Here is a 13,273-nt window from a genome sequence, read left to right as displayed (position 1 = left end):
CTCCATTCCATTTAAAAAATCCATTCTGTTGGAATTCATCTCCCTATAAAGAGAGATTTCAAAGGTGGTTTTCCTTTCCCAGCTCTCACAGACCTTTTTAGGGACTTCCTCCCTAAATAAAGATTAAATAAATTAAAGATTGGTACAGCCAAAGCAGGAAATTCCTGACAGTTCCAGGAGCTGCAGTTGTTGGGATCTCCCCACTCCTGGTGGAATTCCTGCCCCATGCCTCCTTCTGGGAAGGGATGGAATAATCCCAGAAAGGAGCTGCCAGCCACCATCAACATCTCCAGCTCCTTGTGCAGGGATTCTTTCCCAAGGTTATCCTCGGGCTGTGAATTTGATTTTCCATGTTCTGGAGAAGAGGAGGCTCCAGGAGAATTCCTTGAGGCCTTCCAGTGCCTTAAGGGGGTTATAAACAGGAGGGAGAGGGAATTTTTATCCCTGCAAACTGTGACAGGAGAAAGAGGAACGGTTTTAAACTGCCAGAGGGCAGGGCTGGATCTTGGGATCTTGGGCAGGGATTGTTCCCTGGCAGGGTGGGCAGGGGCTGGGATGGAATTGCCAGAGCAGCTGGGGCTGCCCCTGGATCCCTGGCAGTGCCCAAGGCCAGGCTGGACATTGGGAGCTCCTGGCACAGTGGGAGGGGTCCCTGCCATGGCTGGGGTGGGATGGGATGATCCTTAAATTCCTTCCAATCCAAAACTTTGTGGAATTCCACAATTCCATTGTTTGACTGATAATATTGGAGAATTCCTTCAAACAGAGGTTTTTTCCAGGGAACACAGAGGTTTTGGACAAATTACTTCTTTGGGGAAACGTGATTTAAATTTTTCAATGGATCTCATGGAGTTACATCCTTTAAACTTCCCTGGAAAAACTTTTCCTCACCAAATGAAATTGGCCTGCTGTGATCCATTTGCTGGGATTTGTGATCCATTTGCTGGGATTTGGTCATGGCATTGTCCAATTCCCCGTGTGGATTTATCCAGGATATCAAACACGAGTTAACCCTGGAACCTGACCTCAGTTAACAACAAACATCCCACTGAAATATCCACAAGATTTTTTTTTCAGCAGGAAAAAAATCCCAATGAATTCTCAGCTGGTCAAACCATGTAAAAAAAAGCTGCATCAACCCTAAATATTCAGTTTTCATGGAGAAAGCCACTCAAGGATTTTCCAGGGGGAACTCTGCTGAGCTGGTTGGTTGCTTTACTATGGAATAGTCAAATATTCCAGGCCTTGAGCCTTCCCTGAAGTTATTTAAACAGATTAAAGTTGGATAAGGGAAGCTATTAATTTTTTGATCATATGATCTTATATTTATTCTCATAATCAAATCCCATTCCCACTCCCTCAGTTCCATGAAATAAATGTGGATTCAGACTCTGCCTCCAGTTCAAAAGAGAAATTAAATTACAATAAGTTTGCTTTATATGGAATTGATTCATCAGGAGGCAGAGTTCCTCTAATCATATTTAAATGTAAGCACTGGAAGCCAAACATTGACCGGGGGTTAAAGGAATATTATGGGTGATTTAATGGAAACCCATTTATAGAGCACAAAAAGAATTTTAAATCACATCGGGGTAGATTGAGGTGATCCCAAATGCAGCAATGAACTTCCACAGCCACTGCTATGTCTTGGAAATGAGATTATTTTAAAGCATTATTGGGCTGGTTGTGGAAGTGTAAAAAAAAATGGTGAGAAAGGAGCAGGAAAAATGTGAATTTTGGCCCCAGGGCAGCTGAGATTTCCACAAGGTAAATAAAAAATGTGTTCATGGCTCCCAGGATTTTCTCTACCTTTGCTCATCTCCAGCACAGCTGGAACTCTGTGGATGGGAGAAGAGCAGCAGGGAAGGGTCTGGAGCCCCAGGAGGGGCTGAGGGAGCTGGGAAAGGGGCTCAGCCTGGAGCAAAGGAGGCTCAGGGGGCCCTTGTGGCTCTGCACAAGTCCCTGGCAGGAGGGGACAGCCGGGGGGGTCGGGCTCTGCTGCCAGGGAACAGGGACAGGAGGAGAGCTCAGGCCTCAGGCTGGGCCAGGGGAGGCTCAGGGTGGGCAGCAGCAGGAATTTGCCCATGGAAAGGGAGCTCAGGCCTTGGCAGGGGCTGCCCAGGGAGCTTTGCAGTGCCCATCCCTGGAGGTGCCCAAGGAAGGGCTGGACGTGGCACTCAGGGCTCTGGGCTGGGGACAAGGTGGGGACAGGTCACAGCTGGGACTCCCTGGGCTGGGAGGGCTTTTCCAGCACCAGGGATTCCAGGGATTCTGGGATGGAGCTGCACTTTTGCCACTGTTTCTGGATCTCTGCATTTCTCCAGCCTCCCTGTGCCCCTCAGCAAAGGAGAGCACAGAGAAGGACAAACTAAGACATCACAGCCTTTAAAAACACCAAAATCCAGCAGCCAGGGAACAAGGAGAGAGGGCAGGAAAGGTGGGGTGGGAGCCCTCGCTGCTCCTCAGCCAACACCTCCTTTTGGAAGTGCCACCTCCATGAGTCTCCTCAGGCACCTCAGCTCAGAGCTCCTGGAGCCTTTCTCTGAACCCTTCCAGCCTGGCCTCAGCAGGGTCATTTCACCTCAGCCTGGCACTCCCACCATTCCCTATGGAATATCTGGAGGCTACACAACCACAAATCCTAGAGAAACAATATTTAAGTTTTCGAAGACAATTGCCTTGTTTTTAAGCCCGACCGCTGGCTTGGCCCAGGGTAAGGATTTTGTGCCTGGCAATCTCCAATTTGCAGCAGATGCAAAGGAAAAATATTCCCTACACGTCCCCCAAAGTGCCCAAATTCCTTCTCCTTTGTGTTCACTTAACCTTGGCTTCCATCCCACATAACTCCCCTCACCTCAACTATGTTCCATGGAATAACATTGAGTTTTGGTCAGTTCATTCTTGGCTTTGTTTGCCCTTGGTGTGTGACAGCCTTGGCTGGGGAGGCTGTGGAGAAGGAATCCAAGATGGGAATCCAATCCTTTGCCTACTACTGCAGGAATAGTTTCCATTCTGGCCCCTATTTTTCACACTCTCCTAACTTTCCAAAACACCTTTGGATATGGAGTTTTCCATGGGTGGTGTTTTCCTGGAGGTGAAATTTGCTTGGGTGAGTGAAAGTTGGAGCAAAGACGTCGCTTTTTCTTTATAGGAGAGTGGAAAAACCCCACTTTTGTTGCTCCAGATGGAGGGGGAAACTGTGTAGAGTTTTCTGCTGAGAGTTGGGACTTGACAGCTCAACCAGAGATGCTGGACTCATCCCTGTGTCTGCAGGGCACAATTTGTGTCCAAGCAAGCAGTCACCCCAACTCATTCCTGGCCCTTTTTCCCTGTGGAAGCACAAACCAGGAGCTGGGTCATCCCCAAGGGGCTGAAAAAGCTAAAGTTAAATTTCTAATCATTTATTGATTATGAGCTTGTGTGTCAGGGCATTGTTTGTCCAGTTAAATCAGGAGAACTGGGTGGGATTAAAAGAGTTGGAATCTTCCTTGTGCCATTGCATTTCTTTTTGCTGCCTAAACCATCTCCCTGATGTCTGGAATAGCAGCTGAGGAATCCTACACAGAGCCTGGTGTGGAGGGACAATTATCCTGCTGTGGAATCATGGAATCCCAGAGTGGTTTGGGTTGGAAGGGTCCTTAAAGATCATCCCATTCCATAGGCAGGGACACCTTCCACTATCTCAGGTTGCTCCAAGCCCCATCCAGCCTGGCCTGGATCACTTCCATCCTTGTACAGCTGAGAAGACACTTTCAGGTCAGCTTTATTAATGAACAATAATTAGCAACTCATCAGGAATGAACAGCAGTGGAAGGGGTGAGGAGCTGTAGCTCCCCAGGAAGTTGTCACTCCATGGGTGACACTGGACAGGGAGGAGTCCCACAGCCACTGTCCCCAGTGGGGTGGGACATTCCAGCAGCAATTCCAGAGCAGGAGCAGTGGATGAACAAACCCAGGGATCCCTGTCAGTCTGTGCTGCTCTGGGGAAGGAGCAGAGCAGCCCATCCCTCTCCCTGGAGAGAATTCCATAGGTATGGCAGTTCTGCCACAAATCCCAGCAGCATTTCAGTCCAGCTCAAGTCTTGCCCTCACTCTGGACTTCTCTGGAGCACGAGGCCAGACCAGACAGCTCCTGAGGTCACCTCCAGCCTGACTCTCCCAGGATCCCACACCACATTCCAGGGCAGCTGCTGGGTGGTTGTGCCACGTGTCCCCCATGGCAGTGGCACCAGGGAACTCAGCAGAGCCATGCACTGCATGGATTATTCCCAATTCCCACTGCTCAGGAACTGGGAAAGCATCTCCCCCTTTTTGGATGAGTGTTGCCCTAAGGTGCTCCCCAAATTTATCACTCACATGAGGTTTGGCTGTACCTGGGCCTCTCAGGTCACCACAATCCCTGTCCCTGCTGGAAGTCCCCACCTGCCACCCCTGCCAGGTGTTTGCTGTCCTGCTGTTGGCACGAGATACCAGCCCCACACTGGGATTATCTGCACTGCCGTCGTTATCAGCCCTGGGACCAACCATGGCCATGGGCAATTCAGCCCCATCCTCTGCTCCTGCTAAACATGTCCAGCGTGCCTGGGAGAGATCACAGGATCCCAGAATATCCTGGGAGGGACCTGGAGGGATCCCCAAGGATCCCCCAGTGCCCCCCTGCCCTGCCCAGACCCCCCAACAAGCCCAGCCTGGGCATCCCTGGATGCTCCTGGAGCTGTGGCAGCCTCGGGGCCGTGCCCATTCCCTGGGGAGCCTGGGCAGTGCCAGCAGCCTCTGGGGAAAGAAGAGCCTTGCCCTAAAAGCCAACCTAAATCCCTGCTGGGCCAGCTGCAGCCGCTCCCTGGGTCCTGTCAGGTCACAGGGAGCAGAGGTTGGAGCTGTCCCTCCTTCTCCCCTCACATGAAATTGTACCTGCAATGAGTCTGCTCTGAGTCTCCTCCACTCTCCCAATACACATCTAGATGTGTATTTGTACCTGCAATGAGTCTGCTCTGAGTCTCCTCCACTCTCCCAAGTGGGTCATGTCCTCACCACTCTGCCCCAGAGGGGAGCAGCTGGTCCTGCAGTGATGGGACAGGGTGGGAACGTGAGACACCAGGGACAGAGGTGAGGACTGTCCTGTGGGTCAGCGAGTGCAGAGCGAGGCACGCGCGGTCAAAATCCTTTGTGGCTGACAAGTGTAATCCTGTGGTCAAGGACCAGCAATCAGCACTGGCCTCACACAGAGGAGCTTCTGGCAAGGGATCATTCCTGAAAGTCAGCTTCCATTTCATTGCACATCTGGAACCAGTGGCAGCTTGTGGTTCCAGAGGTCACTCACATTCCCCGTGCCCAGGGACAAGGGTGATGGCACTGGGAGGAAGCTGAGTTGGGTCATCACATGCTGGCCTGAACTTTTCCTTCTCCAGGCTGCAAAGCACAGCTCAGATCCCTCTGCCAGCTGCTCGTGGTGATGCCTTGGAGCAGCAGCTCCAGGATAAGGGGGATTTGCTTTTCTGCTTCCCAAACTCTGTGGTAACAGAGGGTGGAAAAAAGGGGGTCCATGGCACCTCTTCCCAAGAATGACCAAAATCAAGAGGATCAAAAAATAGGAGAGTTGAAACAGCCCCAGGGCCCTCAATTCCCTGCTGGCCCCACGTCAAGGAGCTCTGTGATCCTGCAGGTCCCATTGCAGCTCCTCAGAGGGACAGCTCCGGGCTCTGCTCCTGCCACAGGGACAGCAGCAGGGAGCGGCTGCAGCTGGCCCAGCAGGGATTTAGGTTGGCTTTTAGGGCAAGGCTCTTCTTTCCCCAGAGGCTGCTGGCACTGCCCAGGCTCCCCAGGGAATGGGCACGGCCCCGAGGCTGCCACAGCTCCAGGAGCATCCAGGGATGCCCAGGCTGGGCTTGTTGGGGTGCAGTGATCAAAGCAGGAACAGGCAGATCTGTAGAGCAGTGGAATGACCTGAAAGAAAAAAAATCCCATTGGATTTGGTAGCTGGAGGCCAATCCTGCCCTTCCACCAGGAAGGACCTCAGAGCTGCTGCTCAGTGCCTGGCAGTGACATCTGTGTGACATCTGTGCCCCAGCTCTGCTCATTGTCACTGCTGGAGGAACCCCTGACCTCAGCAGTGCTGGCTCCATCTCATTTACTCCATGGTATCCCTCACACAGTTCACAGAATCCCAAAATCCCTGGTGCTGGAAAAGCCCTCCCAGCCCAGGGAGTCCCAGCTGTGACCTGTCCCCACCTTGTCCCCAGCCCAGAGCCCTGAGTGCCACGTCCAGCCCTTCCTTGGGCACCTCCAGGGATGGGCACTGCAAAGCTCCCTGGGCAGCCCCTGCCAAGGCCTGAGCTCCCTTTCCATGGGCAAATTCCTGCTGCTGCCCACCCTGAGCCTCCCCTGGCCCAGCCTGAGGCCTGAGCTCTCCTCCTGTCCCTGTTCCCTGGCAGCAGAGCCCGACCCCCCCGGCTGTCCCCTCCTGCCAGGGACTTGTGCAGAGCCACAAGGGCCCCCTGAGCCTCCTTTGCTCCAGGCTGAGCCCCTTTCCCAGCTCCCTCAGCCCCTCCTGGGGCTCCAGACCCTTCCCAGCTTCCTCAGGAGGGTTTTCCTCTCCCTGAGCTTCCTGAAACTCTTCACAGCTGAGGCAGGAGTTTCCCCATCTCAAATGGTTGCTCTTCTTTCTGGCCTTGAAGGAATCCTTTCATTTTTTTCCCTTTTTCCCTCCAATTTGCCTTTCCTCCAGTTTGGCCAGAGATCTCCCTGGATCCCACAGCTCCTGAAGCTCCACTCCATGAAATATCCCTGAAGGCAGCTCTTCCAGGGATCCAGGGACAGCCACAGCTGCTCTGAGCACCCTCACAGGGAAGAATTTCTCCCTAATTTCCAACCTAACCCTACTCCACATCAGCCCCTGGTTTTGGGACGTGTCAGAGCCCAGCACGAAACTCATTATGCAAATGAGGCCGGCTCCTGGTGTTATTCCTCAGTAATGAGCAGCAGACCTTGAATGGTGACCTTTCCCTGTTGTTGAGTTTTCTCTGCCGCTCGGTTTGTTGGGTTTTTTATTTTTATTGTTACGACTCCGTCCTCGCCTCACCAGGCCCGAGCTGGGTGGATTGGGCACAGCTGAAGGTCAGGAGCTTTTTCCTGCCAGCTCTGCCCATGGAAGTGGCTGGAGCAGAGCTGGAGGGGGGTGTGTTTATGGCCATGCAGATGAGCTCGCACTTGGACGAGTTCCTGCTGGAAGGAGCAGGGTTGGAGCAGGGATGGAAGCACAGCTCTGTGGGGACACGCTGTGGTGGCTCCCGAAAAACACAACCCAGCTTTTCCTTGGCTGAGGGAGGGAGCAGGAGCAGGTGAGGAACCCAAGATGCCAACTCAGAGGGGCAGCAGGGGCCAGGGTCTGGTGGGCAAAGTTGTCTTGGTTCTAGAAGACAGGTGTCTGCTAGGGAGAGCAGGAGCTTCCCTTGGGATGAAAGAATGTAGACCCCCCCTCCCTCCCAATTATTATAATTTTGAAATCAAGGGGGCTTTCAGGCAGAGATCCCAAGATGCCAACTCAGAGGGGCGGCAGGGGCCAGGGTCTGGTGGCCAAAATCCAGCGCTGAGCGCTTTGAAATGAGGAAAATGTTGATTCCAGTTCTGCACTTGGTGTCCTGTTAACTCAGCTGGATTCAGAGGAAAGGCCAAGGGCATCCCAGCTGGAAATCAGGAGCCAGCCAAACTCTGGGATTGCCTCTGGAGTAACCCCAGGGGTGGGCAAGGATCCCTCTGGGAGCACCAACTGAACTGGGGGAGTTATTCCGGTGCAAGGGAATACATAACTCCAACACCCTGTGGTATTCCCAGCAGGCTTGTCCAGCTCCAGCTGCCCTTCCAGGGGAAATTCTGTGATTCCTTCAAAAGGAGGCTCAGGGGGCCCTTGTGGCTCTGCACAAGTCCCTGGCAGGAGGGGACAGCCGGGGGGGTCGGGCTCTGCTGCCAGGGAACAGGGACAGGAGGAGAGCTCAGGCCTCAGGCTGGGCCAGGGGAGGCTCAGGGTGGGCAGCAGCAGGAATTTGCCCATGGAAAGGGAGCTCAGGCCTTGGCAGGGGCTGCCCAGGGAGCTTTGCAGTGCCCATCCCTGGAGGTGCCCAAGGAAGGGCTGGACGTGGCACTCAGGGCTCTGGGCTGGGGACAAGGTGGGGACAGGTCACAGCTGGGACTCCCTGGGCTGGGAGGGCTTTTCCAGCACCAGGAATTCCAGGAATTCTCCTTTGACTCCCTCTCCAGCCCCTCCCTAAGCTCCATTGCCTATTATGAATGTTCCAGTCCCATGGGACTAAACCACCCAAATTCTCAAAGTTGTTTTGGTTCCTCAGTCCTGCTGATTGAAATATGGATAACACCCCTTGAAGGTTTACACTTTCCTTTGCTCCCCTGAAAGAGACTCAGCAAATCCACATTTTCCTTTGAAATTATGGAGTCTGTGGTGGTTCTGTCACCAGAAAACCTGACCTTGGACACATCAGGGATCCGGGGGCAGCCACAGCTTCTCTGGGCACCCTGTGCCAGGGCCTCACCACCTTCACAGGAAGGAATTTCTTCCCAATATCCCATCTAATTCCACTCACTGTCCATTTAAAATCATTGTCCCATGTCAAAGGACAGGTTTAAGGACCTGGTTACACTTTAGAGAATTCCAGACAGGAATGTATCCATCATTCCAGCCAAATAATCACCTGCAATTTATGGTGTCAGAGCATATTCCTATTTCTTCATGGCCTGTTTGGTTTCTAGTTTATTTTTTTTATAGTTTTTTGTTTTATAGGTTTTTTTTTTGGTTTATAGGTTGTTTTTTTTATCTACATGTGTAAAAATCAAGAGGATCCCCTTTTGGCTCACCATGGATTCTTGACATGGACTTTTTTTACTGGAATGATATCCTAGAGAAAAGATAAACATTTTGCTTTTTTAATTGTCCCTTCCAATCAGAAATTGGATTGAGAGCAATGACTCAACTGGAGCTGGGACCTGCATCCTCCAGGGTGCTCCAAGAGAAAAACCAAGGGGTTTCCTGCTGTCCTGATTTATGGAAAAATGTGTCTCTGGATGAGATTAAATCTTCTGCTTCCCTGGCAAAAGTGCCCCAGATATTTTTCTGTCTAATCAGGCTCCCTCTCGTTTATCAGGATGTTTAGGCAGAGCTGGAGGTCAAACAAACGGCTCCGTGCTCGGCCAGGCACAGGCTGAGATGGAGCCTTTGGGGTGAGGAATGGGAAGAAATCTCCTCCCCACAGGTTTGGGCTCCTGATAAGTGGGGACACGAGTGACATATCACTCCCCTACCCACTCTTGGCCACTTGTGGTTTTAATTCTGATATTCTCAGCAATATGTGGAATGTTTATCAAAATTAAAACCTGAATAAAGCACAAAATATGAAGTTTTAGGGATGAGTTTTAAGAGAAATTCTGGGTTTGATGAGAGGTTTGAGACCTCCCTTCTGGGATCAAATTACTCCAGGTGAGCTCTGAGCTTTGGGATCTGTGTTTGTATTTTAATGATGCAGAATTTGATCATTCTGGGTGTGGGTTGGCAAAATCGACTCCGAGAAATGGGGATCCCTCCAGTTCAAGGCTCTTTGTCTTCAGCCAAACCATCCAAATCATTCCAAATTCGAAATTTGGGTGTTTGGGGTTGTTCTGGAGGAGGATCAGTTTGCCAGGAGGAACCTTTCCATTTGGGATCAGCTCAGATGGGAATGGATCAACACGAGGAATATCCAGAGCTGAAGCTCAGCTCCTTCCACACATGGATGAGTGGGATGCAATCCAGGTCTGGATTCGTATTTGAGGGAATTGCAGACAAGGAAGGTCAGCTCTGTCTCCTGGTCAAACAAAATTCCTGAATTACATCCCTGAGTGCTGGCTTTTCCTTTAGGATATCTTTTGGGATAACCTCAGTGGAAGCACACATGCAAAGCCAGGAGTCTGTCCCGTGAAATCCACTGATTCCCAGCTCCACAACAAGCTGAAGGTCACTGGAGCAGACAAGGAGCAGACAAACAAATAAACACCCACTTGACTCCAGACTCTTGGATGTTTGTGGGACCAAATCCTGACTTTTGCTGGAATCTGCTGTCTATTATAACCAGTTTGCATTAGGAACCTTGTGCTGGTTTTTTCTGCCACAGAACATCAAATTCCTGAAAATCAAACTCCAGGATTTCCCCCCCAAGTCAGCACTGCACAGTCCCAGATTTACACACACACCCAAGTCTGCAGACACACTGTGAAAAATTGGATTTATTTTCAAAATGAACATGAATTTTGATGAAAATGGTAATTCCTTATCTTTGTTCCATCCTCAGGTCAGCGAAAGGCGGTGCCAGAAATACTCAGCTCATGGCTCTTAAATGTGGCACTGCAATCCAAGGAAAAAAGCAGGATCAAAAGGCACCTCCATGATGTTGGTGGGATAAATGTATAAGCCAGGCTTTTCTGGCCATCACACTCAGAGTACTTGAGAAATTCCAAGGTGAATCAAGACTTCCTGGCTTTTTCCTGAAGCTGTTTCTGGAGCCTTCCATGGAGACGCCAGGATGTGTTTCTAGAGAGCTGGACACGAGCAGCTCCAGCAGGGCAATTATCCGGAGGGAATCCAATTAAAAGATTACTGTTCTCTTGCCAGGGTGTTCTAGAGATGCACAGAATTATCTGTTGAAATCCCTCAGGCAGCTTACCCGGAATAACCTTCTCCTGGATCCACTCCAGCTCCCAGGGGAGGCTCCAGCTCAGGAAATCATCTCCGTGTGGAGCAGCGCTCCAGCTTCAGCTCCAAGTCAGGCACGGATGTGAGAGGCACTTCCCAGCAGGATGAAGGGAATTGCACCGTCCCTGCCTCCCAAAATGCAGATGAACAGCAGCAGGAAGGTTCTGGTGGATTTCAGAGAGCTGGGAGGAGGCTGCTGAAAATCTCCATGGATTTGCTGTGATTTGCAGAGTCATGGAATGATTTTTGGGTTAGGAGGGATCTTGAAGATCATCCCATTCCCACCCCTCTGCCATGGCAGGGACAGCTCCCACTGTCCCAGGAGCTCCCAATGTCCAGCCTGGCCTTGGGCACTGCCAGGGATCCAGGGGCAGCCCCAGCTGCTCTGGCAATTCCATCCCAGCCCCTGCCCACCCTGCCAGGGAACAATCCCTGCCCAAGATGCCAAGATCCAGCCCTGCCCTCCTTCAACCACCCCCAGTGCTACCACTCCATGCCCTCCTTGGCCATGGGAATACCCAGCGTTCTGGAGTGCAGATTATCTCCCAAATCCCACATCCCCTCACCCTGGGAGCCATCCCAGCGAGGGAGATGACCCCATGTGACCCAGCAGACCAGCATGAGGACTTCCCCTGGCTCCCAGAACCTTCCCGAGGGAGCTGGTGCTGGATTGGGGATATTGGGAGGCCAGCCTGGCTCAGAGCAGGCTCAGTGCAGGATCCAGAGCGTTCCCAGGGGTGCAACCAGGCCCTCACCCCGGAGCCCAGGCTGGCTGCCAGGGCAGGGCTGGCCTCTGCCTGCCCCTCCAGACGTGAGGATTTTCTGCTGGAAGCAGGAGCTGGGTTGCAAGAGCCGTTTGCACAACAGGATCACAAATGGGCCCAAGGTCAAGGCAGGGGGAGGAAACAAGAAACGAGGAATGTTCCTGTGCTCATGCAACACATCCCACGTTTCATGGGCAGGGATTTCTTAACTCCTGTGCTGACACCCTTGTTTGCCTCCCTTGGGTTGGAAATGATCTGCTCTCCTTGCTTTTAACCATGTGGGAAGCCCCAAATAACCCCGAGTGTTCGGGTTTTCTGCGGCCTCGGGATGAGTTTTGGCCTCTGTGACCTCCTGGGATGGTTGTGTGTCAAACTGGGATTTTTCCTGCCAAAATAAACAGAAGTGGAAATGCAACTTTCTCCGACAGCTGGCCTCAGGAGGTCGTGTGGGGTGGCTGCTCTGGTTTTCTGGGTCATTCAAACATCCTGACCTAGCCTTTGCTTCCCCTCTGTCTGTGCAGCAGCCACTGGGTCCACAATTCCAGGATTCCATCACTCCCAGGAATGGGAATGAGCCTCTCTGGGCTGTATCAAGTGAAAAATAACCAGCACTTCTTTAATTGTCAACTACAGGGTGCAGCAAACCCAAAATATGCAGCAGTTCCAGACCTGACCTGGTATTTCTGCCAGACTCTGAGCTCAGCACAGGTCGTACCCAGTGGCCAGGTGCTCATCCCAGAATTCTGGTGGGATTTGTTCCTCCTGTTCCTGCCTGTGGCACAAACACAGACCTCACCAGTGACACCATCCCAGATCCCCAGAATGAGCAGGTTTGGAAGGGCCCTCTGGAGATCACCCAGTCCCACCCCTGCCCAGGCAGGGTCACCCTGAGCAGGTGACACAGGAACACATCCAGGTGGGTTTGGGATGTCTCCAGGGAGGGAGAATCCATCACCTCCCTGGGCAGCTGTTCCAGAGTTCCATGGAAAAACATCTTTCCTCGGATTGAGGAGGTTGAACTCCGACCCATTTCTCCTCCCTGACTCTTTAGTAATAAGAATAAAATAATCATTAAAAATAGAAGGGATTAATATAGGTGAAATTGTGAGTTCCTACATCTGGTTTGCAACCTGGTCTGGGGGGTGTTCCCTTCCCATGGCATCTCCCAAGATGAGAATAGCGGGAAAAGCTTCCAACAGAACAAGGCTCAGGAGCATCCTGGATTTTTTCAGAGCTCAGGAGGGCTGGGATTTCATCCTTAGCCCCAGGCCTCTGTTTTCTAAACAGCCTTCATTTAAAATGTTCCTTGCTAAGGAGCCAGGGAAGTGGTGGAATTCTCCTGCCCATGGGGATCAGGCTGCTTGTTTTCCTGAGGAATTGTGGGAACAGATCCTTCACTGCTCCGTGAATTTTCAGGAATAATTCTGTAATTCCATGAGCATGTGGGTTACCAACACCACACTCCATGAAAGTCGGTGTTGATGGGAATTTGGCTCCCACAGTTCAGGCTCTCCAGGTGCTGTTCCATCCCAGTTCCCCATGGAATTCCATGGACTTCAGCCAGGAGAGCAGAACCAGTTTGGTTTAGTCCATGCCGGCAGGGCTGGAACCAACGCGAGCCCAAATATCCCCTCACCTCCATCCTGATCCACCTCATATCCACCTGCCATCAAACCCTCTCTGAACATCCACAGAATGCACCAACATCCATGGAATACACCCACATCCATGGAATTCACCAACATCCATAGAATACACAGCATCCATGGAATACACC

The sequence above is a fragment of the Parus major genome, chromosome 1 (assembly GCF_001522545.3).
Source record: "Parus major isolate Abel chromosome 1, Parus_major1.1, whole genome shotgun sequence".
Lineage (NCBI taxonomy): Eukaryota > Metazoa > Chordata > Aves > Passeriformes > Paridae > Parus > Parus major.
Note: the sequence above shows the minus strand (reverse complement) of the source record.